Source organism: Macrobrachium rosenbergii, chromosome 57, assembly GCF_040412425.1.
Source record: "Macrobrachium rosenbergii isolate ZJJX-2024 chromosome 57, ASM4041242v1, whole genome shotgun sequence".
Classification (NCBI taxonomy): Eukaryota; Metazoa; Arthropoda; class Malacostraca; order Decapoda; family Palaemonidae; genus Macrobrachium; species Macrobrachium rosenbergii.
Window position 1 is genome coordinate 1,921,550 of NC_089797.1, and position 12,817 is coordinate 1,934,366.

Consider the following 12,817-nt stretch of genomic DNA (forward strand, 5'->3'; position numbering starts at 1 on the left):
ACTACTGAATTTGGATTGGAAATATGATGGTATTATTTTTATACCTGAAAAACAAGGTTTTGGCTGGGATATGTGAGGTCCCAGTTGACGCAAAGAATAGTGCACCACTTAACAACTAGATTATCAGGTTTGCAAATAAAATTGGTAATACGAAGAACCTTAAGAATTACTTTGCAGAAGGTTTGGTATAAGCTACTCTATGCAGTAACCTGCTGTATATTTTTGAGCAAGACAAGTCAAACATTCCAAACTAAATAATTTATAAAGGTGCCGCTTTCTATAACACTATACTGAATTGAATATAGAATTTAGGCCAAAAGCCAAGCACTGGGACCTATGAGGGCATTCATCGCTGAAACGGAAACTGGCAGTAAAAAGTTTGGAAAGGTGTAACAGGAGGAAAACCTCGCAACTGCACTATAAATCAATTGTTAGGAGAGGGTGAAAAGTAAGATGGAAGGAGGTACAGTAATAGGAACGAACGGGGTTGCGGCTAGGGGCCGAAGGCATGCTGCAAAGAATCTTAAGCAATGCCTACAGTGCACTGCATGAGGTGCACCGATGGCAATACCCGCTATGGGGTATAACACTATGGGATAAACTTTAAATATTTGCTTTTACGTGGGATAAGGAGACAATGAAGTCTCTTTGCCTAAGACACGTGGCCAGTGTGTCGTTAGGCGCGCTGTTTAACACCCCCCAGACCGAGGGCTGATACCTATTTTCTCACTAGCCCTCTCGAGTTTTCAGACCGCTAGGTTGGCGGGCCACCGGGTTTATGCAATGGCGTCACCCCCAAGCCACCAGGGATTTGAATGTGAACTCCAGTCCTCTCGACTGGTAGGCGAGAACCTTCCCACTGCGCCACCACGACAACAAATTCCGTAAGACTAACAAGGCAGTCCTTGTCTAATTAGCTTTATTTTCTCACTCGTTTTCGGGGGCTTGGGGAATATTCCTTCGCGTAGCTGGTAAACAGAGTAATTACCCACCATCACAAGAGCTAATCAGAGAGAACGTAGGTTGAAGGAAATGACTACGGAAAGGGATTCCAAAAATAGATTTCACCTTCCAGACAGAATTAATGGGAACATTTCCCAGAGATGGAGAGAAACAGATTTCGTCCTGCGAATCTCTCTTTCTCTCTCTCTCTCTCTCTCTCTCTCTCTCTCTCTCTCTCTCTCTGCTATATGTCTGTCTCTCTATCTCTAGAAAAATCATCACGATAGATAAATGGACAGATAGATAGATAGATAGATAGCTATAGAAACGTGGTAATGAAAAATGCTATTACCTGTGAGGAAGGGAGATGAATGAAGACAATACGGAAAATGGAAAAGTAGAGGAAAAATAAGACCATTCGCCATAAAAAATGAGGGAACCTGGGAGAAACGAAAGAAGTGAAAAGAAATGGAATTTTAGGTCCGGAAAATTAAATTAATCAAAGTCTAATATCTCTAGGGAGTCCGGATGGCGTAAACATGGTCCAGATACAATGTCTTGTGCTACTTCCGGTGTGAATGGTCCCCCCTCACGCCCCCCGTGAGAAATAAAAACGTTTGGGACTATGTACGTTAGTCCCTTGTGCATAATTAGATATGCAGAATATATATATATATATATATATATATATATATATATATATATATATGTGTGTGTGTGTGTGTGTGTGTGTGTGTGTGTATGTATGCATGTATAAACATATAATCATGCACTCTGCAAATTGTCCCTGCTCCCATTCCCGCTGGGATATCGAGTTGTTTACCTGACGTAACAAAAGTTCTGCCAGACACAATAGCCTCCTCGCAAACCCGGAAGAAACGTAAAATATATTGAAAAAAAAAATTGACAGAACGTAAGAAAAGATGACTCGCTAATGGAAAGGGCCCATCATCACCAGGCGTCCTTATGGGGGAACCTGAAGTCAGAGTCACTGAAGAATCTAGAACTGGAGTCTTAGAAAGACTTTATTACGAGCGAAATCTGAACTCGCTTTAATCTTGGGTCCGTTCTCAAAAAATCATATCAGGTTTTGTTCCCTAGATTCCCTAGACTCTGTGGAAAAGGCAGATGTATTGTTAGGTATTTTGGAAAATACGTATTGCTTAGGTCGAATTAGTAATTGAAGATGGCTAGACTGCTTCAGTTGAAAATATCAGAAAAGAGACACTGATATATATATATATATATATTATATATATATATATATATATATATGTGTGTGTGTGTGTGTGTGTGTGTGTGTGTGTGTGTGTGTGTGAACAAAGTTACAGCCGGCATGTCTTGGTAATAAGACGAAAGTACTTGGCATCTCATTGTTTCACTTTTACCTTCGTGGCTGTAACTTTGTTCGAATAATCATCACGTTTTTACCTTTTCATGATTTAGAATCAAACACACAGACACATATACATATACACATATATATATATATATATATATATATATATATATATATATATATATATATATATATACATAATACTAAGGTGTACATTGTCCTCTGATATTCTTAAAGAATATATTACCCAAATTGTAGCCCATAAAAGATCAATATAAACCTATTACAGACAAAGTATTTGCCTGTCTTTCGGATCATAACCTCAACTCTAAAATCACCTTTAAAACAGAATTATTTCAAAATAATATAATGTATTATTTCAAACCAATGACCTACGGCAGTTCTTGAACTAATGACTGCGAGTCTCTATTAACCTGTCAGTCTACCGCAAAGGGGAACAAACATCCCCTTCACAAACACAAACACAGACCAAAACGGATTATGGGAGACGAAAGGCTATATCTTGTCAGACGGGAAATGGCTTTCTGTGGACTGAGAGACAACGGGTCTTGGCCCACGCCATTAAGGGAAGTCAATATCTGTAAAATATGGACGCCGCGCCGGGGAGATTTTGTCAGCAATGTCTGTGAATGGATTCTGGATATAGAGGCTTGATTGCTATTTGTTCCACGTGCAAGATTGTTATGGAAACCACGTGACGAATTTTGTTCATAAGGTATCCTTCGATGACTGTTTGTTCCACGTGCAAGATTGTCATGAGATTTCTTCCGATTATAATTTGTTCAATGTGTCCATGTACAAGATTGTTCTGGCAACCACGAGGACACTGTTGTTCACAAGATTTCTTCCGGTTACAGTTTGTTCCATGTGCAAGAAGGTTATAGTAACCTCGCGCCCATTGTTGTTCATAAGATTTTCGATTACAGTTTGTTCCAAGTGCAAGCTTATTATGGAAACCCTGAGGCCACCGTTGTTATCAGGTTTCTTTAGAGTACAGCGTGTTCCATGCGCAAGATTGTTATTTCAACATCGAGGCCATCGTTATTCATAAGATTTCTTTCGATTAGAGATCGTTCCAAGTGCAAGATTACTGAGGAAACCTTGTAGCTTACTACTGATCCGACCTTCAGTTATATTTATAGTAAAACCAGTAATATTCAGTATCATCAAGAGGTTTGAGAGAGCCGTGGTCTCGTAAAGAAGAAGAAGAAGAAGAAAAAGAAGAAGAAGAAGAAGAAGGAGAAGAAGATGCTGAAGACGAAAAAGGAGAAAGAATGCAAAAACGAAAAAACTAAAGAAGGCAGAGGAAGAGTAACAGAAAGAAGATAGAAAAAGAAGTTTAATTTCAGTGGCGGAGTTCGACGAAATTGACCCTAAGGGAACAGAAAGAGATTGAGCAAAAAAAAAAAAAAAAAAAAAGACAGTGCTTGAGTGGAAAGTATCATTCCTGTATTACACGGAGAGATGAAACCATTTTTCTTTTTTGCCTTTCCTAAAAGACAAAAACACAAAAGTACCATGACTTTTCACCTTCGTCTTGTCTGCAACATTTCTGCAAAGGGACTTCAGAACGATTTTTTATAGAGTTCATAAAAAATTTTTCTTTACTTCAGAGCAAAGCACCAATATTCCACGCCCATTTACCTGTAAAAGACTTTTCTTTACGTCAGGTACTTCAGAGGAAAGCACCAATATTCAACGTCAATTTACTTATCATTGATTATTTCATCATCTCTTATTTTCAAGGTCATCTATTTGAATGCTATTTGTTAACATGACAGCTCCATCCCCTCATTCCCATAAGGGGGGTTAGTGCCGTCAGTGCACCTCATGCGGTGCACTGTAGGCATTACTTATGGTTCTTTGCAGCGTGCCTTCGGCCGCTAGCTGCAACCCTTTTCGTCCCATTTACTGCACCTCCTTTCATATTCCCTTTCTTCCATCTTACTTTCCACCCTCTCCTAACAATTGATTCATAGTGCAGCTGCGAGGCTTTCCTCCTGTTACGCCTTTTAAACCTTTTACTGTTAATTTCCTTTTCAGCACTGAATGACCTCATTGGTCCCAGTGCTTGGGCTCTGGCCGAAATTCTATATTCAATTCAATCCATCCCCTCCTGAAACAGATACAAAAATTAATTTTTTTTAATCATTATTAATCGGTATCCATCTCTCGCGGCATCTCAAGATATCATCTCTATTCACAGCTTACTTTAATCATAGGAATGGTTGTCATTAGTCAGGAATATCTTATTGTTTTAATATTTTCGGATTATTGAATCAGAATTATGCAACTGTCTTTTATTACCATACACTGTTGTAAACTACTATGTAGTTTTCGTAGGTAAACCACTGTGGTAATTACACACACATGCACACAAACACAAACATACATATATATACATATGCATTATATATATATATATATATATATATATATATATATATATATATATATATATATATATATATATATATATAATATGTATATATGTATATATATATTCATATATATATACACATACACATAAAAAACTATCTCGTAACCTGAAGACTCCACCACGTAAACCAAGACTATTTTCCAAACGCGGTAATATAAACTAAACGCCGTTTAAAAGGACCAGCTTCTAATGGAACAGGGAATCCTTTAATCCGGACCAAATGGGGGATTTGGGAAGTGCAATCAATTTGCTCAAGTCTTGACTGCAGAGATTACTTACTTACTCCCGCCCATTGATGGCAAGGTGGATTTGGGAAGCGTAGCAGATGGACCACCCCACCCCTCCCCTCTAATCCACAAACGACAGGACGGGGTGCGCTAGAGGTGGACTTTGGGTCTTTTCAATTGAAAATACTGAATGGACGGTTTTATGTCTGGAAACCGGTTAGGCCATCGAAATCTTTTGTTCTAAAAGCTTTGCATATAAGGGTAGGCTACGCGGTTCTTATTTTTCTTTTCCATTTGTTGGGGATTGCAATCTCTCTCTCTCTCTCTGTCTCTCTCTCTCTCTCTCTCTCTCTCTCTCTCTCTCTCTCTCTCAATGTGTGTGTATATATATATATATATATATATATATATATATATATATATATATATATATACATATATATATATATATATATATATATATATATATATATATATATATATATATATATATATATATATATATATATATATATATATATATATAATAGTATTACCAGTCAATTCTCAACGGGCTAATTAGAAAAACAAAATTAATGAATAAATTTAATGAATAATGGTTTAAGCCTTTTTGACCACCTACCTAGTCCACAATTATGACGTTCCAAGTTTAAATGGATGGATAGGCCTATGACGTTCAAAGTTTAAGTGGATGGACGGGCCTATCATCTAATTAACTTTTGATGTCTGTGTCTGTAGGCCAACGAAATGCAGCCGTCACAACTAGCCAGATTGGAAATGTAGTCATTTCTTTTTCGAGGTGAATTTTTCATTTGGTATCATCCGGGAATATTAGTAGCCAATGTACATGGGTACAAGACTGTTCTCCTCAACTTAACGAACAGAAAAATTGTTTCTGGAGAAAATGAATTTAAGGAGGAATCTATAAAACGTACTGGTGTTTGTAGCTCCCCTCTTTCAAGTTTCCTGTGTAAAACATCGTGTACGAACGAGTGTTTCCGTGTAAACAAAACCAGATTTTTTTATTCTCCCCTGGAGTGAAGCAATCAATCCGAATCGGATGCAAAACGCTGACAATGAATCACAGACGGATTCACTATTTTCTAGGTTCACTTTACTGAGGACTAAAAAAAAAGTCAAAGTACTGAGTGGGATTTTTCACAAGAAAGGAATGTCATACTTTATTATACTCAGTTGTCTGGTGTCTTCATAGTTAACAGTTATGGAATGTAAGAATGATTAATGAATATCTAAAGTTTTCTGTAAAAGAAAACTATTGTACCGGCTTTGTCTGTCCGTCCGCACTTTATTCTGTCCGCACTTTTTCTGCCCGCCCTCAGATCTTAAAAACTAGAAGAGGGCTGCAAATTGGTATGTTCATCATCCACCCTCTAATAATCAAACATAAAATTACAGCCCTCTAACCTCAGTATTTTATATTTTATTCATGGTTAAAGTTGCCCATAATCATGCTTCTGGCATCGATATAGGATAGGCCACCACCGGGCCGTGGTTAAAGTTTCATGGGCCGCTGTTCATACAGCATTATACCTGAGACCACCGAAAGATAGATCCATTTTTGGCGGCCTTGATTATACGCTGTAGCGGCTGTGTGGAAACCTCGATTGCACCGATGAAACTTCGCCGCATTTTTTACTTGTTAAATTTTAACTGTCAGGTGATGACATCAGCATTCTCTATGATGCTGCGAAAATAACTTCTACAGTTTTTAAAGGATATAACTGTAAGGAAAAAGCTCATGGAGCTCAGGTGTTTGTTTATATAACCATCCTTCTCAAACAGATCGGTGAAGCTACACCCATCATTCCTGGGGCAATGTATCTCCCTGGCTGGTTTTCCCCTCCACGCAAACATTTGTAATGGATGTAGAGAATGCCAGCGGGAACTGGTGTATCTAACACCTATCGAATAAGATCTATTGGCTGGGCTTGAAGGGTTCAGGAGATGGCAAATGGGTGACAGACATCCAATGGTTCTTTATTTGGACGTGAAGGCAGAAATTAATAGAAAATATTACAAAAGCAAAATTTTGAGATACTGGTTGCCTGAGTTAAAACAAATAACACTTGTTTTTTTATAGAATAAATGTTTTATAATATAAAAACCTCAAACTCCTCAAAAAAAAAAATAGTGGATATAAATGGTTCTCTCTAAACTGAAACTGGCTTAATTCAGACCTAACCTCATACCATAAGTCTTGAAACCGAACTACAGATATCAGAGTGAAAGTGCTTTTGGAAATCCTCCGCCAAATCCTCCGCCAAGTCTTGGTTTCGTGAACTTTTCCCAATCCTCAGATGCTAGTCTGGATAGGAATAGACAATAGTCCACCACCACTCACTTGTTGTTGTTGTTGTATGTATATATATATATATATATATATATATATATATATATATATATATATATATATATATATATAAATATATATATTTATATATTTATATATATATATTTATATATATATATATATATATATATATATATATATATATATATATATATATACATATATATAAATCAACACACAGTTACGTGTGGAACAGAAATAAATTTCTGACTCACGTCAGGATCGAACCCAGGTCTTTCATACATACATACATACAAACATACTTACACGAATCTTTATTCGTTGTCTTTTCCTCTTGCAATTCAATTTACAGCAAAACCTACTTCCAACTATAAATCCGAATTCTTTCTAATTCCTTCCTTATCTCGTCTCAATCTCGTCGACTTCGCAAACGTTTCCTCTGGAAAGTCAACAAACGTTTGTCTGTCAACAGAGGCTTCATCGATCGCGCCTTCGTCGTCAGGAGCTGGCGTGACTTGTTCTTTCGGCGCAATCGAGTTTTCTGTACAGCCGCTACATTGTATAATCAAGGCCACCGAAAATAGGTCTCATCTCTCGGTAATGCTGTATGCGTCGCGACCCATGAAACTTTAACCACGGCTCAGTGGCGGCCTAGCCTTTATCGTTGCCAGAAGCACGATTATCGCTAAGTTTAACCTTAGATGAAATTAAAGCTGCAGAGGCTAGAGGGCTGCAATTTGGTGTATTTAATGATTGGAGGGTGAATGATCAACATACCAATTTACAGCCCTCTAGCCTCAGTATAGCCTCAGTAGTTTTTAAGGTCTGAGGGCGGACAGAAAAAGTTCGGACGGACAGACAAAGTTGGCACAACAATTTTCTTTTACAGAAAACTAAAAGTAGATTTTTGAAACTGATACGATTTCTCTTTCTTTGACGTTGATTCTATTTCCTAGAACACTAGTGGAAAAAATTGACAATTTACATAAAACATGGAACGCCCTATTCGAATTTCTCATTGTCAAGTAATTTTTTTTGTTTTTTCAGGTATTTTGAGAACGTAATTATTTATGAATACGTCTCTCTTGTTTATTTCAGTCTTCTTAAAATCCCCTTTTCTTTGAAAACTATTTAATAAAGAAACCCTTTTACTTAAAGCAGAAATAAAATTGCCATGGAGTTACATAACTTTAAGGTGTCTTTGATTTGTATAAGTTCCTCGTTGGGATAGCGGGTTCCGTTCTCAGCTACCACTCTGTTGGCCGCGAGTTCGAATCTCCGACCGGCCAGTGAAGAATAAGAGGAATTTATTTCTGGTGACAGAAATTCATTTCTCGGTATAATGTGGTTCGGATTCCACAATAAGTTGTAGGTCCCGTTGCTAGGTAACCAATTGGTTCTTAGCCACGTAAAATAAGTCTAATCCTTCGGGCCAGCCCTAGGAGAGCTGTTAATCAGCTCAGTGGTCTGGTTAAACTAAGATATACTTAACTTTTTGATTTATATAACACTTCAACACCGGCGCGAGTCTCCTTGGCGGCCACTTTCATTCAAGTGGTAGACTCTAAGATCATTCATATTTGTCTTAAAAAATGTAAAGAATATCTCTGCGGCAACATAACCTAACAAAAGCAAGCTCCCTCCGTAGCAGGAGTAAAATCATTGTCGAAAAGAGTAAAAAAATACGCCAAAGTTTCTTCGGCGCAATCGAGTTTTCTGTATACCTTATAATCAAGGCCACCGAAAATAGATCTATCTTTGCGACCCATGAAGCTTTAACCAAGGCCCGGTGGTGGCCTATCCTATATAGTTGCCAGAAGCACGATCATGGCTAACTTTAACCTTAAGTGAAATCAAAAACTATTAGGCTAGAGGGCTGCAATTTGGTATGTTTGATGATTGGAGGGTGGATGATCAACATGCCAATTTGCAGCCCTCGAGCCTCAGTAGTTTTTAAGATCTGAGGGTGGACAGAATAAAGTGCGGACAGAATAAAGTGCGGACAGAAGAAAGTGCAACGGACAGACAAAGCTGGCACAATAGCTTTCTTTTACAAAAAACTAAAAGAAACAGAACGTGGCTAACAGCCACCAAACGAAGAATCTCATCAGAGCGTTCTTCTGTTTGCTTTTCTGACTCAGGTGGCCGATGGAATCCAGCGTCTTCCTTTCCGGACAATCACTCTGGCAAACATTGTCAAAAGGAAGACGCCTGTGTTGGTCTTCAAAGTATTCATCAGCGCCTTTCCATACGTCGACTTTGAGCAAATAACTTCTCCACGCTAATGAGAGGTTTTATTTAGGCGTGTGTGTGTGTTTTTTTTTTTTTTTGTATGTTTTCTGTTAGCCCATGGTTCCGTGGTTTGTATACACCTTAAATCTGAAGATATTTGAGAGATGATATGCTTCTTTTATTTGTGATTTGTGAATGCATTTGACAGAATCTTTTATGCTACAGCCTATTTTAATCTAAATATTTTATATTTTCTCTTTTTAATTCCGTGAAAGACACTTCCCCTATCATTTCATAGGCTTTCGGGTTTTATCTCAACTTACCTTTGATCACAAAAGAACGCTAAGATTTGTTAAAAGATTTAGAGATTTTTTTTTTTTGTCACCAAGAAAATTACTAGAGTTAACCTTGGGTCCATCCCTCTTCTTTTATCCGGGATTTGGCTGAACATGATTGTATATTCTATATTATATTTTTATAAGGTCAGCCAAAAGATATCAATGGGTCCTCATTCTCGTTGGCTAAGTCACCAGATGCCTAACGACCAGTTCTACACAGAACAAATAGAAAGATTAATTAGTGTTAGGTACCACTCACTGGGTAAAGTATCGTTTGGTTGTACTTTAAGCCTTTTCATGCAAACTACATAAAACAAAGATTCTGAAGGCATATAGCAGGGCCGTCCAAGTTGTTTAGTCTGAAGGCCACTCTTCAAAAAACAAAAGGTCAGGCTGGCCACCTGTGTGTATGCATGTATATGTTTGTGTATCTATATATATATATATATATATATATATATATATATATATATATATATATATATATATATATATATATATATATATATATATATATATAGGCTAACACACAACTGACATAAAAACTTTTCTTTGTGGCTACTGATTTTCAAGGAATATTTCTTTTATTCAGGATAAGCGCTAAATCTAATTTTTATCATATAAAAAAAAAGAAATATAACTTTACTTATTTTTCTCTAGCGGGTCACTTTCAAAATCAAGCGGGCCACTTTTGGCCCACGGGCATGGGGTTGGAGGACCCTGGCATTCAGAAACGCATTCAGCATCCCATTCCCCCTCCATCCGACCAACTTACAGATAGATATTCGTAATGGTCCAATTATAACTAACGATCAACCAGCCGATGTCATCAAGACTGGGGAATCTGGAGCGCATACGCATTTAATTGTTCCGCGCGATTGCCCGGTTACAATGACAAACCTATCTCTCGACCAAACTATTCAGCCACCTATTAATGAAGCCTCGAGCCGTATTGGCGAGGCAGAGAGAGAGAGAGAGAGAGAGAGAGAGAGAGAGAGAGAGAGAGAGACGAAGCGCTGAGACTCATCCTAAAGTTTGGAACGGCGTCTGAGGAGACTTATTTCTTGGTGTCAGTTCAGACCGCAAGTGATTCCAGATGCCTTTGCACCTTTGCAGAATTATTTCGTCACGATTGCAGCTAAGGCCTGGAATTGCTTCCATGCGCTTGTGTGAATGGTCTCTTAAGAATCAGTGCATCCTAAACTCGAACTTAATCGTAGGAGTAATCCTGTCACAGATTTGCCTGATGATAAGGACCTGATATGTTTTGATAACATACAAAGATTAAATTGACAAAAACAAAAAACATGCAATATTAACTTTTTCGTCCCGATGAGTCAAGAATTGTTTTTATCTTTCACTTCTTCGAAAAACAAGGAAGATTTACATATTGAATATATATCCTATTATTAAGCAATAGATACCTTTCTCGTCATTTTGTAATAAGTATTTAACAGGTTCATATTCATAGTTGCAAGATGATGGCATTGTTTACTTTTACGATTGCGCGATATCTATCATTTTTAATATACATAGCAATTAAAATACCTTTGGCTTACATGGTATCATCGAAATAAATTGTCCAGAAGGGTAATAATGCGTAAACAGATAAGAGAGAGAGAGAGAGAGAGAGAGAGAGAGAGAGAGAGAGAGAGAATAGTCATGTTTGTTAGGCAAAAAATAATTCACCAGGGTGTGAGCTCATGATTACAAAGGCCTCACAATGCACATTCATTAGCGACTGATGGAGTAATGTAATTACGCCAGAAATTCATCCCCTTTATGTTTTCTCTTTTTGCACCGCCAGAGTTTATCTCTTTTGATTCAATCGTCCAGCATTGTACCGAAATGTCTTAGAAGGAAAACCAAGAGGAATTTTGTTAATGATAATGGTCTGTAAATTTAGAATTGTATCATTTTTGTAATACAATTACCAGAGTTGTATTTTATTAGTTTTCTGAAAAAATAAATATTGAGATGGCTTTGTCTGTCCGACCGCACTTTTTTCTGTCTGCAACTTTTTGTCCGCACTTTTCTGTCAGCACTTTTTCTGTCAGCACTTTTTCTGTCCGCACTTTTTCTGTCCGCACTTTATTCTGTCTGCACTCTTCTCTGTCTGTTCATTTCTGTCCGCACATTTCCTGTCCGCCCTCAGATCTTGAAAACTACCCAGGCTAGAGGGCTACAAACTGGTATGTTGATCATCCAGCCTCCAATCATCAAACATACCAAATTGCAGCCCTCTAGCCTCCACCACAGGGCTGTGGTTAAAGTTTCACGGGCCGCGGCTCATGCAGCATTATACCGAGACCACCGAAAGATAAATGTGTTTTCGGTGACCTTGATTATGCGACGTACAGAAAACTCGATTGCGCCGAAGTAGCTTCCAGCGCATTTTTTACTTGTTTAATTTTCAAATGTGCTTTTACGCTGCATTACATCGAAGTTACCACAGAATAAAAATTATCCCTAGGTTTGTATTTTTCGATGTTACCAGTCAGCATTAAGAAATGCAATATCATTACATGAATATATTTTCCACTTATTAATATCGTTATAAAAGGTTTTAAATAATCATTTGTATTAAGAATATGAAATTTATTCATATTTTTGCTCTCTCTCTCTCTCTCTCTCTCTCTCTCTCTCTCTCTCTCTCTCTCTCTCTCTCTCTCTTTATTCCCTTGTCCTTTCTCAAGATTCCTTGTAAAATTTCATTGGTTAATACCATTATAAATAGGTAACAAACAATCATTATTTTATTTCATCTCTCTCTCTCTCTCTCTCTCTCTCTCTCTCTCTCTCTCTCTCTATTCCCCTTGTCCTTTCTCAAATTCCGTGTAAAATTTCATTGCTTAATAAGACTTGTTGTTACACTGATAGAGAATTCCACTTCATATATTTCCCCCTTCACAATTATTTAATCAAATTCTCATCATTGGCAAAGTT